Genomic DNA, 23,783 nt, shown 5'->3' with positions numbered 1-23,783 from the left:
CATTTCATGCAAATGGAAACCAAAAGAAAGCTGGAGTAGCAATTCTCATATCAGACAAAATAGACTTTAAAATAGACTATTAGAAGAGACAAAGAAGGACACTACATAATGATCAAGGGATCGATCCAAGAAGAAGATATAACAATTGTAAATATCTATGCACCCAACATAGGAGCACCTCAATATATAAGGCAAATACTAACAGCCATAAAAGGGGAAATCGACAGTAACACATTCATAGTAGGGGACTTTAACACCCCACTTTCACCAATGGACAGATCATCCAAAATGAAAATAAATAAGGAAACACAAGCTTTAAATGATACATTAAACAAGATGGACTTAATTGATATTTATAGGACATTCCATCCAAAAACAACACAATACACATTTTTCTCAAGTGCTCATGGAATATTCTCCAGGATAGATCATATCTTGCGTCACAAATCAAGCCTTGGTAAATTTAAGAAAACTGAAATTGTATCAAGTATCTTTTCTGACCACAACGCTATGAGACTAGATATCAATTACAGGAAAAGATCTGTAAAAAATACAAACACATGGAGGCTAAACAATACACTACTTAATCACGAAGTGATCACTGAAGAAATCAAAGAGAAAATTTAAAAATACCTAGAAACAAATGACAATGGAGACACGACGACCCAAAATCTATGGGATGCAGCAAAAGCAGTTCTAAGAGAGAAGTTTATAGCAATATAATCCTACCTTAAGAAACAGGAAACATCTCGAGTAAACAACCTAACCTTGCACCTAAAGCAATTAGAGAAAGAAGAACAAAAAGACACCAAAGTTAGCAGAAGGAAAGAAATCATAAAAATCAGATGAGAAATAAATGAAAAACAAATGAAGGAAATGATAGCAAAGATCAATAAAACTAAAAGCTGGTTCTTTGAGAAGATAAACAAAATTGATAAACCATTAGCCAGACTCATCAAGAAAAAAAGGGAGAAGACTCAAATCAATAGAATTAGAAATGAAAAAGGAGAAGTAACAACTGACACTGCAGAAATACAAAAGATCATGAGAGATTACTACAAGCAACTCTATGCCAATAAAATGCACAACCTGGAAGAAATGGACAAATTCTTAGAAATGCACAACCTGCCAAGACTGAATCAGGAAGAAACAGAAAATATGAACAGACCAATCACAAGCACTGAAATTGAAACGGTGATTAAAAAGCTTCCAAGAAACAAAAGCCCAGGACCAGATGGCTTCACAGGCGATTCTATCAAACATTTAGAGGAGAGCTAGTACCTATCCTTCTCAAACTCTTCTAAAATATAGCAGAGGGAGGAACATTCCCAAACACGTTCTACCAGGCCACCATCACCCAGATACCAAAACCAGACAAGGATGTCACAAAGAAAGAAAATACAGGCCAATATCACTGATGAACACAGATGCAAATATCCTCAACAAAATACTAGCAAACAGAATCCAACAGCACATTAAATGGATCATACACCATGATCCAGTGGGGTTTATTCCAGGAATGCAAGGATTCTTCAATATACGCAAATCAATCAACGTGATACACCATATTAACAAACTGAAGGACAGAAACCGTATGATCATCTCAATAGATGCAGAGAAAGCTTCTGACAAAATTCAACACCCATTTATGATAAAAACCCTGCAGAAAGTAGGCACAGAGGGAACTTTCCTCGACATAATAAATGCCATATATGACAAACCCACAGCCAACATCGCCCTCAATGGTGAAAACGTGAAAGCATTTCCACTAAGATCAGGAACAAGACAAGGTTGCCCACTCTCACCACTCTTATTCAACATACTTTTGGAAGTTTTAGCCACAGCAATCAGAGCAGAAAAGGAAATAAAAGGAATCCAAATCGGAAAAGAAGAAGTAAAGCGGTCACTGTTTGCAGATGACATGATACTATACATAGAGAATCCTAAAGATGCTACCAGAAAACTACTAGAGCTAATCAATGAATTTGGTAAAGTAGCAGGATGCAAAATTAATGCACAGAAATCTCTTACATTCCTATACACTAATGATGAAAAATCTGAAATTGAAATCGACAAAACACTCCCATTTACCACTACAACAAAAAGAATAAAATATCTAGGAATAAGCCTACCTAAGGCGACAAAAGACCTGTATGCAGAAAATTATAGGACACTGATGAAAGAAATGAAAGATGATACAAACAGATGGAAAGATATAACATATTCTTGGATTGGAAGAATCAACATTGTGAAGATGACTCTCCTACCCAAAGCAACCTACAGATTCAATGCAATCCCTATGAAACTACCACTGGCATTTTTCACAGAACTAGAACAAAATATTTCACAATTTGTATGGAAACACAAAAGACCCCGAATAGCCAAAGCAATCTTGAGAATGAAAAACGGTGCTGGAGGAATCAGGCTTCCTGACTTCAGACTATACTACAAAGCTACAGTAATCAAGACAGTATGGTACTGGCACAAAAACAGAAAGATAGATCAATGGAACAGGATAGAAAGCCCAGAGATAAACCCACGCACATATGGTCACCTTATCTTTGATAAAGGAGGCAGGAATGTACAGTGGAGAAAGGACAGCCTCTTCAATAAGTGGTGCTGGGAAAACTGGACAGGTACATGTAACAGTATGAGATTAGATCACTCCCTAACACCATACACAAAAATAAGCTCAAAATGGATTAAAGACCTAAATGTAAGGCCAGAAACTATCAAACTCTTAGAGGAAAACAGAGGCAGAACACTCTATGACATAAATCACAGCAAGATCCTTTTTGATCCACCTCCTAGAGAAATGGAAATAAAAACAAAAATAAAATAAATGGGACCTAATGAAACTTCAAAGCTTTTGCACAGCAAAGGAAACCATAAACAAGACCAAAAGACAACCCTCAGAATGGGAGAAAATATTTGCAAATGAAGCAACTGACAAAGGATTCATCTCCAAAATTTATAAGCAGCGCATGCAGCTCAATAACAAAAAAAACAAACAACCCAATCCAAAAAAGGGCAGAAGACCTAAACAGACATTTCTCCAAAGAAGATATACAGACTGCCAACAAACACATGAAAGAATGCTCAAAATCATTAATCATTAGGGAAATGCAAATCAAAACTACAATGAGATATCATCTCACACCAGTCAGAATGGCCATCATCAAAAAATCTAGAAACAATAAATGCTGGAGAGGGTATGGTGAAAAGGGAACACTCTTGCACTGCTGGTGGAAGTGTGAATTGGTACACCAACTATGGAGAACAGTATGGAGGTTCCTTAAAAAACTACAAATAGAACTACCATATGACCCAGCAATCCCACTACTGGGCATATACCCTGAGAAAACCGAAATTCAAAAAGAGTCACGTACCACAATGTTCATTGCAGCTCTATTTACAATAGCCCGGAGATGGAAACAACCTAAGTGCCCATCATCGGATGAATGGATAAAGAAGATGTGGCACATATATACAATGGAATATTACTCAGCCATAAAAAGAAACGAAATTGAGCTATTTGTAATGAGGTGGATAGACCTAGAGTCTGTCATAGAGAGTGAAGTAAGTCAGAAAGAAAAAGACAAATACCGTATGCTAACACATATATATGGAATTAAGAAAAAAAAATGTCATGAAGAACCTAGGGGTAAGGTAGGAATAAAGACGCAGACCTCCCAGAGAACAGACTTGAGGTTATGGGGACGAGGAAGGGTGAGCTGTGACAGGGCGAAAGAGAGTCATGGACATATACACACTAACAAACGTAGTAAGGTAGATAGCTAGTGGGAAGCAGCCGCATGGCACAGGGATATTGGCTCGGTGCTTTGTGACAGCCTGGAAGGGTGGGATAGGGAGGGTGGGAGGGAAGGAGACGCAAGAGGGAACAGATATGGGAACATATGTATATGTATAACTGATTCACTTTGTTATAAAGCAGAAACTAACACACCATTGTAAAGCAATTATACCCCAATAAAGATGTTAAAAAAAAAAAAAGAAGATGTGGCACAAATATACAATGGAATATTACTCAGCCATAAACAGAAATGAAACTGAGCTATTCGTAATGAGGTGGATAGACCTAGAGTCTCTCATACAGAGTGAAGTAAGTCAGAACGAGAAAGACAAATACCATATGCTAACACATATATATGGAATTTAGAAAAGAATGTCATGAAGAACCTAGGGGTAAGACAGGAATAAAGACACAGACCTACTGGAGAACGGACTTGAGAATATGGGGAGGGGGAAGGGTGAGCTGTGACACCTCGTGAGAGACGCATGGACATATATATACTACCAAACGTAAGGTAGATAGCTAGTGGGAAGCAGCCGCACAGCACAGGAATATCAGCTCAGTGCTTTGTGACCGCCTGGAGGGGTGGGATAGGCAGGGTGGGAGGGAGGGAGATACAAGAGGGAAGAGATATGGGAACATATGTATATGTATAACTGATTCACTTTGTTATAAAGCAGAAACTAACACACCATTGTAAAGCAATTATACCCCAATAAAGATGTTAAAAAAAAAAAAAAGGACAACATGGAAGAAATGGACAAATTCTTAGAAATGCACAACCTGCCAAGACTGAATCAGGAAGAAATAGGAAATATGAACAGACCAATCACAAGCACTGAAATTGAAACGGTGATTAAAAATTTTCCAAAACACAAAAGTCCAGGACCAGATGGCTTCACAGGCGAATTCTATCAAACATTTAGAGAAGATCTAACACCGATCCTTCTCAAACTCTTCCAAAATATAGCAGAGGGAGGAACACTCCCAAACACATTCCACGAGGCCACCATCACCCTGATACCAAAACCAGACAAGGATGTCACAAAGAAAGAAAACTACAGGCCAATTTCACTTATGAACATAGATGCAAAAATCCTCAACAAAATACTAGCAAACAGAATCCAACAGCACATTAAATGGATCATACACCATGATCAAGTGGAATTTATTGCAGAAATGCAAGGATTCTTCAATATACGCAAATCAATCAACGTGATACACCATATTAACAACGTGAAGAAGAGAAACCGTATGATCATCTCAATAGATGCAGAGAAAACTTCTGACAAAATTCAACACCCATTTATGATAAAAACCCTGCAGAAAGTAGGCACAGAGGGACCTTTCCTCAACACAATGAAGGCCATATATGACAAACCCACAGCCAACATCGTCCTCAATGGTGAAAACCTGAAAGCATTTCCACTAAGTTCAGGAACAAGACAAGGTTGCCCACTCTTATCACTCTTATTCAACATAGTCTTGGAAGTTTTAGCCACAGCAATCAGAGCAGAAAAGGAAATAAAAGGAATCCAAATCGGAAAAGAAGAAGTAAAGCGGTCACTGTTTGCAGATGACATGATACTACACATAGAGAATCCTAAAGATGCTACCAGAAAACTACTAGAGCTAATCAATGAATTTGGTAAAGTAGGAGGATGCAAAATTAATGCACAGAAATCTCTTACATTCCTATACACTAATGATGAAAAATCTGAAATTGAAATCGACAAAACACTCCCATTTACCAGTGCAACAAAAAGAATAAAATATCTAGGAATAAGCCTACCTAAGGCGACAAAAGACCCGTATGCAGAAAATTATAGGACACTGATGAAAGAAATGAAAGATGATACAAATAGATGGAAAGATATAACATATTCTTGGATTGGAAGAATCAACATTGTGAAAATGACTCTCCTACCCAAAGCAATCTACAGATTCAATGCAATCCCTATGAAACTACCACTGGCATTTTTCACAGAACTAGAACAAAATATTTCACAATTTGTATGGAAACACAAAAGACCCCGAATAGCCAAAGCAATCTTGAGAACGAAAAACGGTGCTGGAGGAATCAGGCTCCCTGACTTCAGACTATACTACAAAGCTACAGTAACCAAGACAGTATGGTACTGGCACAAAAACAGAAAGATAGATCAATGGAACAGGATAGAAAGCCCAGAGATAAACCCACGCACATATGGTCACCTTATCTTTGATAAAGAAGGCAGGAATGTACAGTGGAGAAAGGACAGCCTCTTCAATAAGTGGTGCTGGGAAAACTGGACAGGTACATGTAACAGTATGAGATTAGATCACTCCCTAACACCATACACAAAAATAAGCTCAAAATGGATTAAAGACCTAAATGTAAGGCCAGAAACTATCAAACTCTTAGAGGAAAACAGAGGCAGAACACTCTATGACATAAATCACAGCAAGGTCCTTTTTGACCCACCTCCTAGAGAAATGGAAATAAAAACAAAAATTTTACAATGGGATCTAATGAAACTTCAAAGCTTTTGCACAGCAAAGGAAACCATAAACAAGACCAAAAGACAACCCTCAGAATGGGAGAAAATATTTGCAAATGAAGCAACTGACAAAGGATTCATCTCCAAAATTTACAAGTGGCACATGCAGCTCAATAACAAAAAAACAAACAACCCAATCCAAAAATGGGCAGAAGACCGTAATAGACATTTCTCCAAAGAAGATACGCAGACTGCCAACAAACACATGAAAGAATGCTCAACATCATTAATCATTAGGGAAATGCAAATCATAACTACAATGAGATATCATCTCACACCAGTCAGAATGGCCATCATCAAAAAATCTAGAAACAATAAATGCTGGAGAGGGTGTGGAGAAAAGGGAACCCTCTTGCATTGTTGGTGGGAATGTAAATTGATACAGACACTGTGGAGAACAGTATGGACGTTCCTTAGAAAACTACAAATAGAACTACCATATGACCCAGCAATCCCACTACTGGGCATATACCCTGAGAAAACCGAAATTCAAAACGAGTCATATACCAAAATGTTCATTGCAGCTCTATTTACAATAGCACGGAGATGGAAACAACCTAGTGCCCATCATCGGAAGAATGGATAAAGAAGATGTGGCACATATATACAATGGAATATTACTCAGCCATTAAAAGAAACGAAATAGAGCTATTTGTAATGAGGTGGATAGACCTAGAGTCTGTCATAGAGAGTGATGTAAGTCAGAAAGAGAAAGACAAATACCGTATGCTAACACATATATATGGAATTTAAGGGGGAAAAAATGTCATGAAGAACCTAGGGGTAAGACAGGAAGAAAGACACAGACCTTCTAGAGAATGGACTTGAGGATATGGAGAGGGGAAGGGTAACCTGTGACAAAGCGAGAGAGAGGCATGGACATATATATACTACCAAACGTAAGGTAGATAGCTAGGGGGAAGCAGCCGTATAGCACAGGGAGATCAGCTCGGTGCTTTGTGACCGCCTGGAGGGGTGGGATAGGGAGGGTGGGAGGAAGGGAGACGCAAGAGGGAACAGATATGGGAACGTATGTATATGTATAACTGATTCACTTTTTTATAAAGCAGAAACTAACACGCCATTGTAAAGGAATTATACCCCAATAAACATGTTAAAAAATAAATTAAAATAAATAAATAAGTAAAAGAAAAAAAAGAAGGACACTACATAATGATCAAGGGATCGATCCAAGAAGAAGATATAACAATTGTAAATATCTATGCACCCAACATAGGAGCACCTCAATACATAAGGCAAATACTAACAGCCATAAAAGGGGAAATCGACAGTAACACATTCATAGTAGGGGACTTTAACACCCCACTTTCACCAATGGACAGATCATCCAAAATGAAAATAAATAAGGAAACACAAGCTTTAAATGATACATTAAACAAGATGGACTTAATTGATATTTATAGGACATTCCATCCAAAAACAACACAATACACATTTTTCTCAAGTGCTCATGGAACATTCTCCAGGATAGATCATATCTTGCGTCACAAATCAAGCCTTGGTAAATTTAAGAAAACTGAAATTGTATCAAGTATCTTTTCTGACCACAACGCTATGAGACTAGATATCAATTACAGGAAAAGATCTGTAAAAAATACAAACACATGGAGGCTAAACAATACACTACTTAATCACGAAGTGATCACTGAAGAAATCAAAGAGGAAATTTAAAAGTACCTAGAAACAAATGACAATGGAGACACGACGACCCAAAATCTATGGGATGCAGCAAAAGCAGTTCTAAGAGAGAAGTTTATAGCAATATAATCCTACCTTAAGAAACAGGAAACATCTCGAGTAAACAACCTAACCTTGCACCTAAAGCAATTAGAGAAAGAAGAACAAAAAAACACCAAAGTTAGCAGAAGGAAAGAAATCATAAAAATCAGATCAGAAATAAATGAAAAAGAAATGAAGGAAATGATAGCAAAGATCAATAAAACTAAAAGCTGGTTCTTTGAGAAGATAAACAAAATTGATAAACCATTAGCCAGACTCATCAAGAAAAAAAGGGAGAAGACTCAAATCAATAGAATTAGAAATGAAAAAGGAGAAGTAACAACTGACACTGCAGAAATACAAAAGATCATGAGAGATTACTACAAGCAACTCTATGCCAATGAAATGCACAACCTGGAAGAAATGGACAAATTCTTAGAAATGCACAACCTGCCAAGACTGAATCAGGAAGAAATAGAAAATATGAACAGACCAATCACAAGCACTGAAATTGAAACGGTGATTAAAAAGCTTCCAAGAAACAAAAGCCCAGGACCAGATGGCTTCACAGGCGATTCTATCAAACATTTAGAGGAGAACTGGTACCTATCCTTCTCAAACTCTTCTAAAATATAGCAGAGGGAGGAACATTCCCAAACACATTCTACCAGGCCACCATTACCCTGATACCAAAACCAGACAAGGATGTCACAAAGAAAGAAAATACAGGCCAATATCACTGATGAACACAGATGCAAAAATCCTCAACAAAATACTAGCAAACAGAATCCAACAGCACATTAAACGGATCATACACCATGATCAAGTGGAGTTTATTGCAGGAATGCAAGGATTCTTCAATATACGCAAATCAATCAACGTGATACACCATATTAGCAAACTGAAGGACAGAAACCGTATGATCATCTCAATAGATGCAGAGAAAGCTTTTGACAAAATTCAACACCGATTTATGATAAAAACCCTGCAGAAAGTAGGCACAGAGGGAACTTTCCTCGACACAATAAAGGCCATATATGACAAACCCAGAGCCAACATCGTCCTCAATGGTGAAAACCTGAAAGCATTTCCACTTAAGATCAGGAAAAAGACAAGGTTGCCCACTCTCACCACTCTTATTCAACATACTTTTGGAAGTTTTAGCCACAGCAATCAGAGCAGAAAAGGAAATAAAAGGAATCCAAATTGGAAAAGAAGAAGTAAAGCGGTCACTGTTTGCAGATGACATGATACTACACATAGAGAATCCTAAAGATGCTACCAGAAAACTACTAGAGCTAATCAATGAATTTGGTAAAGTAGCAGGATGCAAAATTAATGCACAGAAATCTCTTACATTCCTATACACTAATGATGAGAAATCTGAAATTGAAATCGACAAAACACTCCCATTTACCATTGCAACAAAAAGAATAAAATATCTAGGAATAAGCCTACCTAAGGAGACAAAAGACCTGTATGCAGAAAATTATAGGACACTGATGAAAGAAATGAAAGATGATACAAATAGATGGAAAGATATAACATATTCTTGGATTGGAAGAATCAACATTGTGAAAATGACTCTCCTACCCAAAGCAACCTACAGATTCAATGCAATCCCTATGAAACTACCACTGGCATTTTTCACAGAACTAGAACAAAAAATTTCACAATTTGTATGGAAACACAAAAGACCCCGAATAGCCAAAGCAATCTTGAAACGAAAAAAGGACCTGGAGGAATCAGGCTCCCTGACTTCAGACTATACTACAAAGCTACAGTAATCAAGACAGTATGGTACTGGCACAAAAACAGAAAGATAGATCAATGGAACAGGATAGAAAGCCCAGAGATAAACCCACGCACATATGGTCACCTTATCTTTGATAAAGGAGGCAGGGATGTACAGTGGAGAAAGGACAGCCTCTTCAATAAGTGGTGCTGGGAAAACTGGACAGGTACATGTAAAAGTATGAGATTAGATCACTCCCTGACACCATACACAAAAATAAGCTCAAAATGGATTAAAGACCTAAATGTAAGGCCAGAAACTATCAAACTCTTAGAGGAAAACAGAGGCAGAACACTCTATGATATAAATCACAGCAAGATCCTTTTTGACCCACCTCCTAGAGAAATGGAAATAAAAACAGAAATAAACAAATGGGACCTAATGAAACTTCAAAGCTTTTGCACAGCAAAGGAAACCATAAACAAGACCAAAAGACAACCCTCAGAATGGGAGAAAATATTTGCAAATGAAGCAACTGACAAAGGATTCATCTCCAAAATTTATAAGCAGCGCATGCAGCTCAATAACAAAAAAAACAAACAACCCAATCCAAAAAAGGGCAGAAGACCTAAACAGACATTTCTCCAAAGAAGGTATACAGACTGCCAACAAACACATGAAAGAATGCTCAACATCATTAATCATTAGGGAAATGCAAATCAAAACTACAATGAGATATCATCTCACACCAGTCAGAATGGCCATCATCAAAAAATCTAGAAACAATAAATGCTGGAGATGGTGTGGAGAAAAGGGAACCCTCTTGCACTGTTGGTGGGAAACTAAATTGATACAGCCACTGTGGAGAACAGTATGGACGTTCCTTAAAAAACTACAAATAGAACTACCATATGACCCAGCTATCCCACTACTGGGCATATACCCTGAGAAAACCGAAATTCAAAACGAGTCATATACCAAACTGTTCATTGCAGCTCTATTTACAATAGCCCGGAGATGGAAACAACCTAAGTGTCCAGCATCGGATGAATGGATAAAGAAGATGTGGCACATGTATACAATGGAATATTACTCAGCCATAAAAAGAAACAAAATAGAGCTATTTGTAATGAGGTGGATAGACCTAGAGTCTGTCACAGAGAGTGAAGTAAGTCAGAAAGCAAAAGACAAATACTGTATGCTAACACATATATATGGAATTTAAGGGAAAAAAAATGTCATGAAGAACTTAGCGGTAAGACACAGACCTACTAGAGAATGGACTTGAGGATATGGGGAGGGGGAATGGTAAGCTGTGACAAAGCGAGAGAGAGGCATGGACATATATACACTACCAAACGTACGGTAGATAGCTAGTGGGAAGTAGCCGCACAGCACAGGGAGATCAGCTCGGTGCTTTGTGACCACCTAGAGGGGTGGGATAGGGAGGGTGGGAGGGAGGGAGTCGCAAGAGGGAAGAGATATGGGAGCATATGTATATGTATAACTGATTCACTTTGTTATAAAGCAGAAACTAACACACCATCGTAAAGCAGTTATACTCCAATTAAAAATAATAAAAAAAAATAAAAACTAGTTCTTTGAGAAGGTAAACAAAATTGATAAACGTTTTTCAAGAAAAAAAAGGAGAGGACTCAAATCAATAAAATTCGAAATGAAAAGGGAGAAATTACAACTGACACCACAGAAATACAAAGGATCATAAGATACTATTACAAGCAACCATATGCCAATAAAATGGACAACCTAGAAGAAATGGACAAATTCTTAGAAAGCTGCAATCTCCCAAGACTGAACCAGGAAGAAATAGAAAATATGAATGGACCAATCACAAGTAATGAAACTGAAACAGTGATTAAAATACTTCCAACAAAAGTCCAGGACCAGATGGCTTCACAGGCGAATTCTATCAATCATTTAGAGAAAAGTTAACACCTATCCGTCTCAAACTCTTCCAAAAAAGTGCAGAGGAAGGAATACTCCCCCAAGCTCTTTATATGAGGCCACCATCACCCTGATACCAAAACCAGACAAAGATACCACAAAAAGAAAAGTACATGCCAGTATCATTGATGAACATAGATGCAAAAATATTCAACAAAATAGTGGAAAACCAAATCCAAAAATATATTAAAAAGATCATACACCAGTATCAAGTGGGATTTATCCCAGGAAATGCAAGGATTCTTCAATATCTGCCAATCAATCAGTATGATACACCACATTAACAAACTGAAGAATAAAAACCATATGATCATCTCAATATACGCAGAAAAGGCTTTTAAGAAAATTCAACACCCATATATGATAAAAGCTCTCCAGAAAGTGCGAACAGAGGGAACTTACCTCAACATAATAAAGGCCATATATGACAAACCCACAGCTAACATCATTCTCAATGGTGAAAAGCTGAAAGCATTTCCTCTAAGATCAGGAACAAGGCAAGAATGTCCACTGTCACAACTTTTATTCAACATAGTTTTGGAAGTCCAAGAAATAGAAGGAACCCAAATTGGAAAAGAAGAATTAAAACCATCACTGTTTGCAGATGACACAATATTATACATAGAAAATCCTAAAGATGCTACCAGAAAACCACTAGAGCTCATCAATGAATTCGGTAAAGTTGCAGGGTACAAATTTAATACACAGAAATCTCTTGCATTCGTATACACTAAAATGAAATATCAGAAAGAGAAATTAAGGAAACAATCCCATTTACCATTGCATCAAAAAGAATAAAATACCTAGGAATAAACCTACCTGAGGAGACAAAAGCCTCTACTCTGAAAACTATAATACTCTGATGAAAGAAATTGGAGATGACACAAACAGATGGAAGGATATACCATGTTCTTGGATTAGAAGAATCAATATTGTCAAAATGACCATACTACCCAAGGCAATCTACAGATTCAGTGCAATCCCTATCAAATTACCAGTGGCATTTTTCACAGAAGTAGAACAAAAAATCTTAAAATTTATGTGGAAACACAAAAGACCCTGAATAGCCAAAGCAATCCTGAGATAGAAAAACAGAGCTCGAGGAATCAAACTCCCTGACTTCAGACTATACTACAAAGCTACAGTAATCAAGACAGTATGGTACTGGCACAAAAACAGAAAGACAGATCAATGGAACAGGATAGAAAGCCCAGAGATAAACCCACGCACATATGGTCACCTTATCTTTGATAAAGGAGGCAGGAATGTACAGTGGAGAAAGGACAGCCTCTTCAATAAGTGGTGTTGGTCATGCCATGTAATTTTAGAGTTACACTAATGTTTACAAGAAAATCTAAAATACCTGAGCACTTCATGCCTGAAACACAGGACTGTAGCTGAGTAAATCCTTGGCCCAAAAACAATGGATTTTCCCTCCAACCTTAGAAAACACTAAGTATCAATACTATGTAATTAGTACATACATAATACTTAGTACATACACAATACATATATAATTAGTAAGTACATAATACTATGTAATTAGTATTAGAATATTTCTATTTTCATTTTCACAATTAGTAAAAAATAAAATTAAAGGGTAGAAAGAGTATACTCCTGGCATCATTATAAGCTTAATATGTGAATTTTGATAACCATTTTTAAAATCCATGTTCTAAGAAAATTAACTGTTTTTAAATATTTAGAAGACCAACTTCAATATCTTGAAGGCAGTGAATTCATTGTCATATCTAATTATAAGTAAAAACAAAATCTTGAATGTAATTTTGAAGTTTTGGCTGATATCTGTTATTGGATGCCTTTCATGCTATCCTGTGCTCAGATGTTGAGCATGCATTTAGGGTAGAAAATAATAGCTTACTGTCACAATGAATCTTTTATCCATAATATGCATTTTGCCTTACCAAAAAAGCTTACAAAATTGTGCTTATTCCTTATGATTTAGTCGATGATTTGTTTATGTCTTATTTTAAAGAAAGTGCTGTAAATACTGATCTCTGAAATAGGTATTTAAATATTGCCTGTCAATACAGCCGATTTTTTTCTTTTAAATGTAAATAAAATAATGCTCTTCCAATAAATTTGCTTTCATTATTTTTAAATCAATAAAATAATGCAAATATCATGCTCAAAAAAAAAAAGTGGTGCTGGGAAAACAGGAAAGCTACATGTAAAACAATGAAATTAGAACATTCTCTAACACCATGCACAAAAATAAACTCGAAATGGATCAAAGACCTAAATGTAAGGCCGGACACTATAAAACTCTTAGAGGAAAACACAACACTCTTTGACATAAATGGCAGCAATATCTTTTGTGATCCACGTCCTAGAGTAATGAAAATAAAAACGGAAATAAACAAATGGGACGTAATTAAACTTAAAGGCTTCTGCACAGCAAAGGAAACCATAAACGAAACAAAAAGACAACCCACAGAATGGGAGAAAATATTTGCAAATGAAGCGACTAACAAGGGATTAATCTCCAAAATATATAAACAGCTCACGCAGCTCTATGTCAAAAAAAAATAAACCCAATCAAAAAATGGGCAGAAGATCTAAATAGACATTTCTCAAAGAAGACATACAGATGGCCAAAAAAGCACATGAAAGATGCTCAATGTCACTAATTACCAGAGAAATGCAAATCAAAACTACAATGCGGTATCACCTCACACAGGTCAGAACGGCCATCGTCAAAAAGTCTACAAACAGGGCTTCCCTGGTGGCATGGTGGATAAGAATCTGCCTGCCAATGCAGGGGACACAGGTTCGGTCCCCGGTCCAGGAAGATCCCACATGCCACAGAGCAACTAAGCCCATACGCCACAACTACTGAAGCCCTCATGCCTAGAGCCCATGCTCCGCAACAAGAGAAGCCACCGTAATGAGAAGCCTGCGCACCGCAACGAAGAGTAGTGCCCGCTCGCTGCAAATAGAGAAAGCCACGCACAGCAACAAAGACCCAATGCAGCCAAAAATAAATAATTAGATAAATAAATAAAACTATTATAATTTGTGGACTAAACTAGCAGCAAAATTTGTAAAAAAAAAAAAAAAAACTACAAACAATAAATGCTGGAGAGGGTGTGGAGAAAAGGGAACCCTCCTACATTGTTGGTGGGAATGTAAATTGGTACAACCACTATGGAGAACAGTATGAAGCTTCCTTAAAAAACAAAAAACAGAACTACCATATGATCCAGCAATCCCACTCCTTGGCATATATCTGCAGAAAACCATAATCCGAAAGGATACATACACCACAATGTTCACTGCCGCACTATTTACAATAGCCAAGACACAGAAGCAACCTAAATGTCCATCGTCAGAGGAATGAATAAGAAGATACCATATATATATATATATATATATATATATACAATGGAATATTACTCAGAAAAAAAGAACAAAATAATGCCATTTGCAGCAACATGGATGGACCTAGAGATTATCATACTAAGTGAAGTGAGACAGAGAAAGACAAATATCAAATGACATCACTCATATGTGGAATCTAATAAAAAAAGATACAAATGAACTTATTTACAAAACAGAAACAGACTTACAGATATCGAGAACTTATGGTTACCAAAGGGGAAACGTGGGGGGGTTGATGAACACACACACACTACCACATATAAGATAGATAACCAACAAGGACCTAATGTATAGCACAGGGAACTCTGCTCAGTATTCTGTGATAATCTATATGAGAAAAGAATCTAAAAAAGAATGAGTATATGTATAACTTAATCACTTTGCTGAAAAGTGATTCACACTTCAGTAATCACACCTGAAACTAACACAGTATTGTAAGTCAACTATACTCCAATAAAATAAAAAAATAAATTAAAAAAAAAACCCAGGCAGTCTGGCTCCAGGTCCAGAGAATGTTCTAAGCCCCACTGCTGCTCTCCACCCATGCTGGAGCATGGGCACCTATGTGATGCTATCCACCCACCAGCCTCGCTTCCTGTGTCTCTCCTGTCTTTCTTCACCAGTAGTTCCCAAAGATGTGGTCATTTGGGCAAAAGGCAGAGGTAAGCAGAGGCTAGAATACTGACAAGAAAGGAAAAACTGTCTGCCTTCTGGGATTTGGTGGGAGAGCCAAGCTGCCCCTGCCCACAGGGGTGGGGCCCGATGGGCCAGTCAACCGTCCTGAGCACAGAATCCTGGCCTCTCTGGCCAGCCTGAGAGTGGCCTGGGTTGGTCCGGGGACACAGAGCCACTGTTCCCTCTCACTTCACTTACGCCCAGCAATGAACCACATGGGTCCACATGCTCTTGTTGAGCTAGTAAGATGTCTGAAACATTTTTAAATTAGTTATTTAAAATCCAAAGATTTCATATAAAAATCTGGATTCCCAGCTTCTCTTAAAAGAATCCACAGATCTCGTGGCACCTGGCCGGAATTCCCAAATGGTTACACTGACGGAGTTCAGTGGCACTTATGCCCTTTTGATAGCCCATGTATTTCCTAATTCTCCACAGACCCCACCATTCGCTATTGCCTCACATCCAGTCCACACTTCACTCATGTGGATTTGCCAGGTACTCACCTCTTTTGCTTCAACCTCCATGGCACAGACTACCCCCCAGGGCCAGGATGAAGTAGGAGACTGGCCCTGACTCCCAGAAGGTAGAAATGCGAAACCAGGCCTATCGTGACCAGACATCTGCTAGGACCTCAAATGAGCAGGCAGAGAACATACGGGGGGAACTACCCATATGCAGAGGGTCCTCAAGAGGGGAAGAAGCCAGCCTGGCACTGCATCCCTGGCACCTGCCTCCTGCCTTCCTCCCCACTCAGGCCCCTGCTCTGTCCCTTTCACTTCCGCTTTACCCACTATGCGAGCATCCCGAATACATCTGCTTTCCTGCTGCCTGGACTGCACAGGAGGACTCTTCCCTGTTCAGTGTGTGTAAAATTCTTATTAGCCCTTGGGAACAGCTCAGGTGTCCCCTCCTATGTGAGCTGTCCCAGATCCTCCCTTCAGCACAACCACAGTGCTCTTGGGCTCCCTCCCTGGCCCTCTACCACTGACCATGTGAAGACACTCGCCTCTGCACGGATCCTCACTGGGAACCAGCCCCTCTCCCCAGTCCTGAGCCAATGCTGGGCTTGGAACAGAGGTCAAGGAGCACTGAGCGAAGGAGGGTGGACACACAGTCCAGGACAGTCTGTGGTCCCAAGTTCATGCACTCAGCTCCCCACCCTCGGCTCAGTGACTGAAGGCCATAGTCAGGGAAGAGAGACACTGAGGAAAGGAATTCTAAAATTCTCTCTAGAGATTCACAACGTTTAGGTAATTCCATCCAGCCTCCTCTTGGCCCCAGCCCTTCCTACTCTCCCATTTCCTGTCCCCAGGACATCTGCTGTCTACCTGTCCATTCATCCATCCATCCATCCATCCACCCTTCCATCACTCTTGCGTTTGTGCCCCACCCTGTTCTAGGTCCTAGAGGATCTCAGAGCTGCCCAGAGGGCTAGAAACATGTAAATCCTACCATGGGCTCCTCTGCTGAAAACCCCTTGCTGCCTCCCTCCTCCTTACCCAGGATAAAATCCAAACTTGGCAGGCAGAGAGGCAACGGCCTGCCGCCCTCCCTCCACCAGCTTCTGGGGCACAGAGTCTGGACCCGGCAGAGGGCAGCTGCTGCACGGCCAGCCCCGCTGTTCATGCGGTGCCTGCGGTCAGGCGGCTCCCACGTCTCTGAAGCCCTCTCCCAACCTCAGCTCAACCACTGCTTCCTCCTGTGAAGCCTTCCAGACCACTCTTCCAGCCCCCTAAACAGGGCTGTGAGAGCCAGGAAATGGAAGTCCACAGGATCCCGAGTGCTTCTAAACAGAGGCGATTTAGAGGAGGAGGGAACATCAGAATTGGGGTCTAAGAATGAGCAGGACATAGCCAGGCAGACAGGCGGGGTGCTGGGGGCGTGCATGAGCAGAGACCCCAAGGCAGACCATGAGCGGGGGGCCGGGGGGGTGTCTGACAAGGGCCCCAGGGGTTGGAGGGTGGGTGTGAGAGAGCCTGACTGAAGAGGATGGGAGCATGGCAGCCCCCAGTCCTGACATGGACCATGAGCCCTGGTGAGCACTAACCCCATACATGGCTCAGGGGCTCTGGGAAATGATGAGACTCCCCCAGAGGCCCTCCAAGCGCTGAGCCTGGTGAGAGCGCTGAGCTAGGGATAGGGAATGGGAACACAGGGGGCAGGTGATGGTCAAGGCTGAAGGCCACAGAGACAAAGATTCTGAGCCTGCACCTGCACTGGTCTGGGTGCACGTCCTGACTAAGCCACTGAGGAGCAGAGTAGCCTCCTTTCCTAGGTCTCAGTTTCTCCATCTATAAAATGGGGATGATCACACTTGTCTTTAGAGACTGCCCAGAGGCCCTGATCCCAGCCACCACCAGGCCCAGGACTGACCCCACATTCCCGGCAAGGCGCCGTGGAGCCTTGCATCCGACCTTGTACAGGCTTCAGGTGTGAGCTGCCCCCCTCACCACCCTTGGTGGGGAGATGCTCCGGGAGCCCCATGGGAAAGGCTCATTCCAGCTCAACCTCCCAGGGCTCTGCTCCCAGCTTCCTCCTGCTGGAGGTACCCTGTGCTCAGGCTACAGGTCTGGCCTCCCTCAGCCAGAGCCTGGAACGGCTGTGCTGAACTTCCTCAGCCCTCCTGGCACGTCTCAGAGGGGGAGCCTTGCCAAGAACCAGTCTCAGTAGGTCTGTCGGATCCCTGGAAACCCAGCCAGTGTGCGGGTTCCTCGAGGGCCCAGCCCACACTCTTCTCCAGTGGCACAGCCGGCGCTTTGTGAGGAAGCTGGCAGAGGCTGCCTTTCCTCTGGATGAACCTGCGGACGGGCTCAGAGCTGGGCCAGGCCTCCTCCCCTGCCAGCTGCTCCCTGGCAAAGCCCGGCCCTCACTCCCCTCTCCCCAGAACCCCAAGCAGGGGCAGGAAGGGACAGGCCCAGCACTCAGCTGACTCAGATCCCTGTCCTGGGTGACCCTGGGCACCGTCCTCAACCTCCCTGAGCTTTGGTCTCTGCCACTTCATGGGGCCGTCGGCAGCCACGGGAGAGCCTACAGCACCAGGTGCTTGAGAAATGTGGCCTTCTCCTGACCCAGGAGGGCCAGCCCAGGATAGGGTGGGCTCTGCCTGCCCCCGGGTCCCAGCAGGGAAGGGAGGCAGCCGAGATTCCCTCTGGAGCTGATCCCCGAGAGGAGACCTCAGTCTCCTAGTATGGCTCTGGCCATACTAGGGCTCTCTCCAGTTGGGGGGAGAGGCACATAGAGAAGAGACACAATGAGGACAATAATTCTTAAATTCTCTCCAGAGATTCACAAACTGTGGGTAAACCCTTCCTGTTCTCTACTCCCCTCCCCAGGACACTTGCCGTCCTCCGTGCACGCACCCCACGGTTTGTAAATCCACTTTCCATCACTCCCACACTTGTGCCTATCGGCACTGCCCTCCGCTAGGTACTACAGAGCCTCAGCTCTGCTCGGAACAGCTGTAACTAATTGGCTGGGATGTAGCCAAGTTTCAACAACCAAGAGGCTGAAATCAGCCCAAGGGAGAGAAATAGAGCGAGAGGCAACATCTTGGGGGGTGTCCTGCCCGAGGGAAGCTGGTCCCCAGGGCAGAAGTGACCCCTACCCTCTGGTGTTCGCCAGCCCCACGCCCAGACACGGGTGACTTCCTGAGGCCTGGAGAGGCAAACGTGGGCTAAGCACTGGACTTGGAGTCGGTAGCCCAGAGCTGGCATCCTACCTGGTCCCCTCAGTAGTGGTGGTGGTGGTGGGGTGATCCTTTGGAAGTTCCCGCGCCCCGGAAGACTAGGCTCTTCATCCCTGCACACGGGATGCCCACCACCCGGGCGGGAGGTAGGAGGAGCTGTCCCAGCGCTGCTTCTTCCCCCAACACGCGCGCGCCCGCTCCCCCAGCCCGGCGACCGGTCCCGCTGCTGCCCCCCACCCCGCCCGCCCTCCCTCCCTCCCCCTGGGCGCCCCGCGACCCGCCGGCGCAGCGCTGTCCTCGCCCGCGCGTGGGGCCGGAGCCGAGCGCGCTGTCGGCCAGGAACGCCGCTTCCGCTCGGCTTCGCTGGGCGTCCGAACCCCCTCCCGCGGTACCTGGGGCGGCGGCGGGAGCGCAGCAGGCTGGCAGGCGGCAGGGCGACCGCGGGCAGGCGCGGCACCCGGAGAAGGCCCGCGCGGCCGGCATCAGGCCCATGGCGCGCCCGGGCGCGGCGGCGCGGCGGCGGCAGGAATGCCCGGCACGCGCGCAGGTAGCGTCTTGCCCGCCGCCCGCCCCAGGCCCGGACCCTGGAGCGAGGGAGGCAGGGCCTGGGCCCGGCGAGTTCCTGAAACGCTGCTCCTGGAGTCGGCCCCCGTGGCGCTCCCGGCTCAGACCTCTGACCCGCTTCTTCCTAACGCTCGGTGTTACAAGCACCTGTAGGAATACTAGCAACTTCCAATGATCCGCCCCTTCTTCCTGGTCAAGGGCTCGCTTTAGGAAATTCCTCGCCCCGCAGAATGGGAGGCAGGTGTTCCAAGTGGAGGCCAGGTGATTTCGGTTTGGGTCAAGCAGCGGGGTGAGTGCCTAGCCCAGTCTACAGCTGGGCTGCTGCCTGTGGAGCTGGCGTTCAGGGCTCCAACCCTCTGCCTTGCCGAGGGGCCAGCGCCCCAGTGACACGGAGGGTGCTTAGGACTTAACACAAGCGTCTTGTGCAGCCCTGAGCTGTATGAGTATTAATGTCCCATTTTACAGATGAGGCAGCTGAAGCTCAGAGAGGTTTTGTAATTTTCCCAAGGTCACCCAACTAGTAAGTAACAGATCGTCAATTCAAACCTATATTATCTTTCTGCAAAGCCTGAGTTCTTCCCAGAGTAGGATTCTATCCCAGAGAAAAAAACCCACAATCCCACATTTCCAGAGGGTGCAAAGTGTGAGGACCGAGATGGGTGCACAGCTTCAGGCATTCACCAGGAGGGCAGGTGGACAGAGAAGCAAAGCTGGGGCCCTGCAATACCAGAAGAAGGGGTGGAGGTCCCCAGGGGTCTGTGGGCAGAATTCTGTAAGGGAAGGGCTTAGGGGAGCCCTGGGGCTGGAAGGGGTGGGAGCTCATCTGAAATCCAGTGTGTAGGGTAGGGTCACTTTTCTTGCTCTTACTAAGCAGGGCCTAGACCAGAATGAGGCAAGTGAATTTTGCACTTCAGGTGCAAGGTTAAAGGGGGTGCCAAAAATTTCAGTAATCAAGAGAAATATTTTTGCGATATTTAAAAAAATACAAATTAATGCCAAAAAATCCATAAGGAACAAAATATCAAAATTTTAAATAAAGACAGGATCCGACCCTGGACTTGCACAGACTTTGTGAGAGCCTCATTTGCCTCACCCTAATCCCACCCACAGATCCTGTCTTTAAAATTTTGATAGTCTGTTTATCATGGTTGTGGTGGGCTGAACAATGCCTCCCTCGAGACGTCCATGTCCTAATCCCTAGAACCTGTGACGTTGCTACCTTAACTAGCAAAAGGGATGTTGTAGATAGGATTGAGGACAAGAGGTTATACTAGATTATCTCAGTGGGCCTTAAAAAATGGAGGTAGAGGGAAATTTGACTACAGAAGAGGAGGCAACATTAGGAGGGAAGCAGAAACCCAAGAATGTGAGCAGCTTCTAGGAAGCGGAAGAGGCAAAGATCCATTCTCCCCTGGAGCTCTCAGAAGGAACCAGCCCTGACGCCATGATTTCAGTATCTTCAATATCACAAAAATTCAGTTCTTCCGACTGCCGACTTTTAGAAGGGTGAGCAAATAAATCTGTGTTATTTTAAACTGAATTTGTGACAATTTGTTAAAGCAGCAATCGGAAACTAACATAATGGATTTTTTAGCATTAATTTTCATTCTAAAAAATTAAATATTCATCCTGATCACTGAGTTTTTTGGTGCTCCCTTAAATTTTATGCCCCAGGCCAGGGAGGCCCCCTAGTCCTGGTCCTGATGCTAGTGTGCGGGGTGGGCGCTGAAGTCCTCCAGAGTGCTGGGAACGTGGGGAGGGGCTCGGTGCTCTCCCCTCCCAGCGTTCAGGTACACGTGAAGGCGGGAGGGGTGGTTCATGGGGCCAGGGGGCCGTAAGTCAGGGAGTATCCTGCCCTCAACCTGCCGGAAAAGCCTGGAGCCCCCATGGCCCACAGTCCCCAAGGTCTGATCAGCTCTGCCCATGTTAAAGAGAAGGGTCCAAGGGCTCAGGGGAGGCACCTACTCTGGGGGAGGGGGGTCCTCCCAGGTAGGCAGAGGGCTCTGGCAACTGACTTGCTTTCTCTTTTCTGAGCCACGGTTTCCCCACCTGTATGGTCAGAGAGTTAGACTGGCCAATCTCTAGGGAATCCCTCCACCCAACCTCCTGCCCAGATTCCCCGGATGGATGGAGGTCTGCAGCTGCCCCCCATTTAGAAGCTCTGGACTCTGATGCGCACTGCCACAATGAACTCTAGGTTAAACCCTGGCCAGGTCAACACCCACGTCACCTTGTGGAGGTCTTTTTAATCCGTGGGGCCTGAGATGGGGGATGGGTATGCAAAGATAGTCATGAAACTTTCCTCTTGGGGTGGGCCAGGGAGCTGAGAGGCTGGGGATCTGTCCTCTCACACGAGCACCTGGTGACAGGTGACCTCTTGAGCTGGGGTGGCTCTCGTTCCTGGGCTGGGTCCAGGACCTCGGGGACTACCTCTGTCCTCAGTCTTGCCTCCCTCCCCCGTCCCCACACCACTCTTAAGACAACGCAGATCCAGAGACTATGGTGCCTGGCAACAGAGCACCCTTGGATGGGCTCACCCTGGAGGCAGGCTGCCCCTGCTCCCAACCCTGCTGTGTGCTGTTAGGCAAGTTGCTGAACCTCTCTGGGCCTCTCTGTCCCTCTCTACAATATAATTTTGATACAATGAACCACTGTCAAGAGTAGCAAATGGCAAGCATGAGACCCCTTCCTCTTTCCTCTGACTGATGTGGAGGACCAAGGCTGTCTGGGAAGAAACTGCGAGCCAGCGAACCCGACCATAGGACACCCCGAGGGCTCCCGGCATCCTTCTCTCCGGACCCGGCATCCAGCCCCAGGGCTCTGGGTTAGAATGCTGGCTTCCTGCTTACTTCTTTGGGACCTGGACAGATTACTTGAGCCTCTCTGCTGCCCAGTCTCCTCACCTGTAAACGGGGCTATGGCAGGACTGATTCCAAAGGGCTATTGTGAGGGTCAGCTGGGGTGCAGAGCCCCGCACGGGGGCACGCTGAACAAACAGCTGCCCTGGAGAGTGGCTACCTCAACCCAACTTCTCCCCTTGCGGCTGGGAGTCACCAGGACATCACGCAGTGCTGCTGGTACACACCTCCACTGGCCTCATCTTAGCAATGACCATGACAAACTCTTCCAGCCCTGGGATCTGAGCTCTTCTTAACACACACGGAAAGCCAGGCAGACCCAGCTGCAGGGGCATTTCCACCACAGCCGCTGGGAGGGAAGGCAGACTTAGCGAGCCAGCAAGGTGGGTCAAAGGCAGTTACTTGAGCAGTTAGCATCCTGAGTTTCACAGGAAGCAGTGGTGAGCAGCCCCCTATAAATCACCCCTGCTGGCTTGCCAGGCTCTCCCAAGATAAGGCAGCTGCTCCTCCACCCTGTTCTCCTGGGAAACGGCCCCAGGCTCCCCGGCCGCCTGTCAGTGGGGTCTGTGGCTGGGGGCTATTTCCCCTGTCCTGGGGATCCAAGCTCGAAGGCTCCTGGAGCACTTCAGGGGAGAAGCCTTGAGGGCTGCAGGGGAAGGAGGTCCAAGGGTGCTGTGTACTGACCCATATACTAAGAAGAGGACGGATCTGGCCTCTGTGAGCTTGGGGCTGGATGGGGTCCAAGGCCTGTAGCACCAATTTCTCCTCCACGTGGCATGTGGCCCCTCAGGGCCCACCAGAA

At 43.9% G+C, this 23,783-nt stretch overlaps 1 protein-coding gene across 1 annotated transcript in view; it reads right to left on the bottom strand.

Moving 5' to 3' along the window:
• The window catches only part of ARHGAP22 (Rho GTPase activating protein 22), a 167,983-nt gene that overhangs the window by 23,066 nt on the left and 121,134 nt on the right, over positions 1-23,783 (bottom strand). The window lies entirely within an intron of this gene.

The sequence above is a fragment of the Delphinus delphis genome, chromosome 16, assembly GCF_949987515.2.
Source record: "Delphinus delphis chromosome 16, mDelDel1.2, whole genome shotgun sequence".
In the NCBI taxonomy this organism is placed as follows: domain Eukaryota; kingdom Metazoa; phylum Chordata; class Mammalia; order Artiodactyla; family Delphinidae; genus Delphinus; species Delphinus delphis.
Note: the sequence above shows the minus strand (reverse complement) of the source record. Positions and strands in the feature narration are given on the sequence as shown.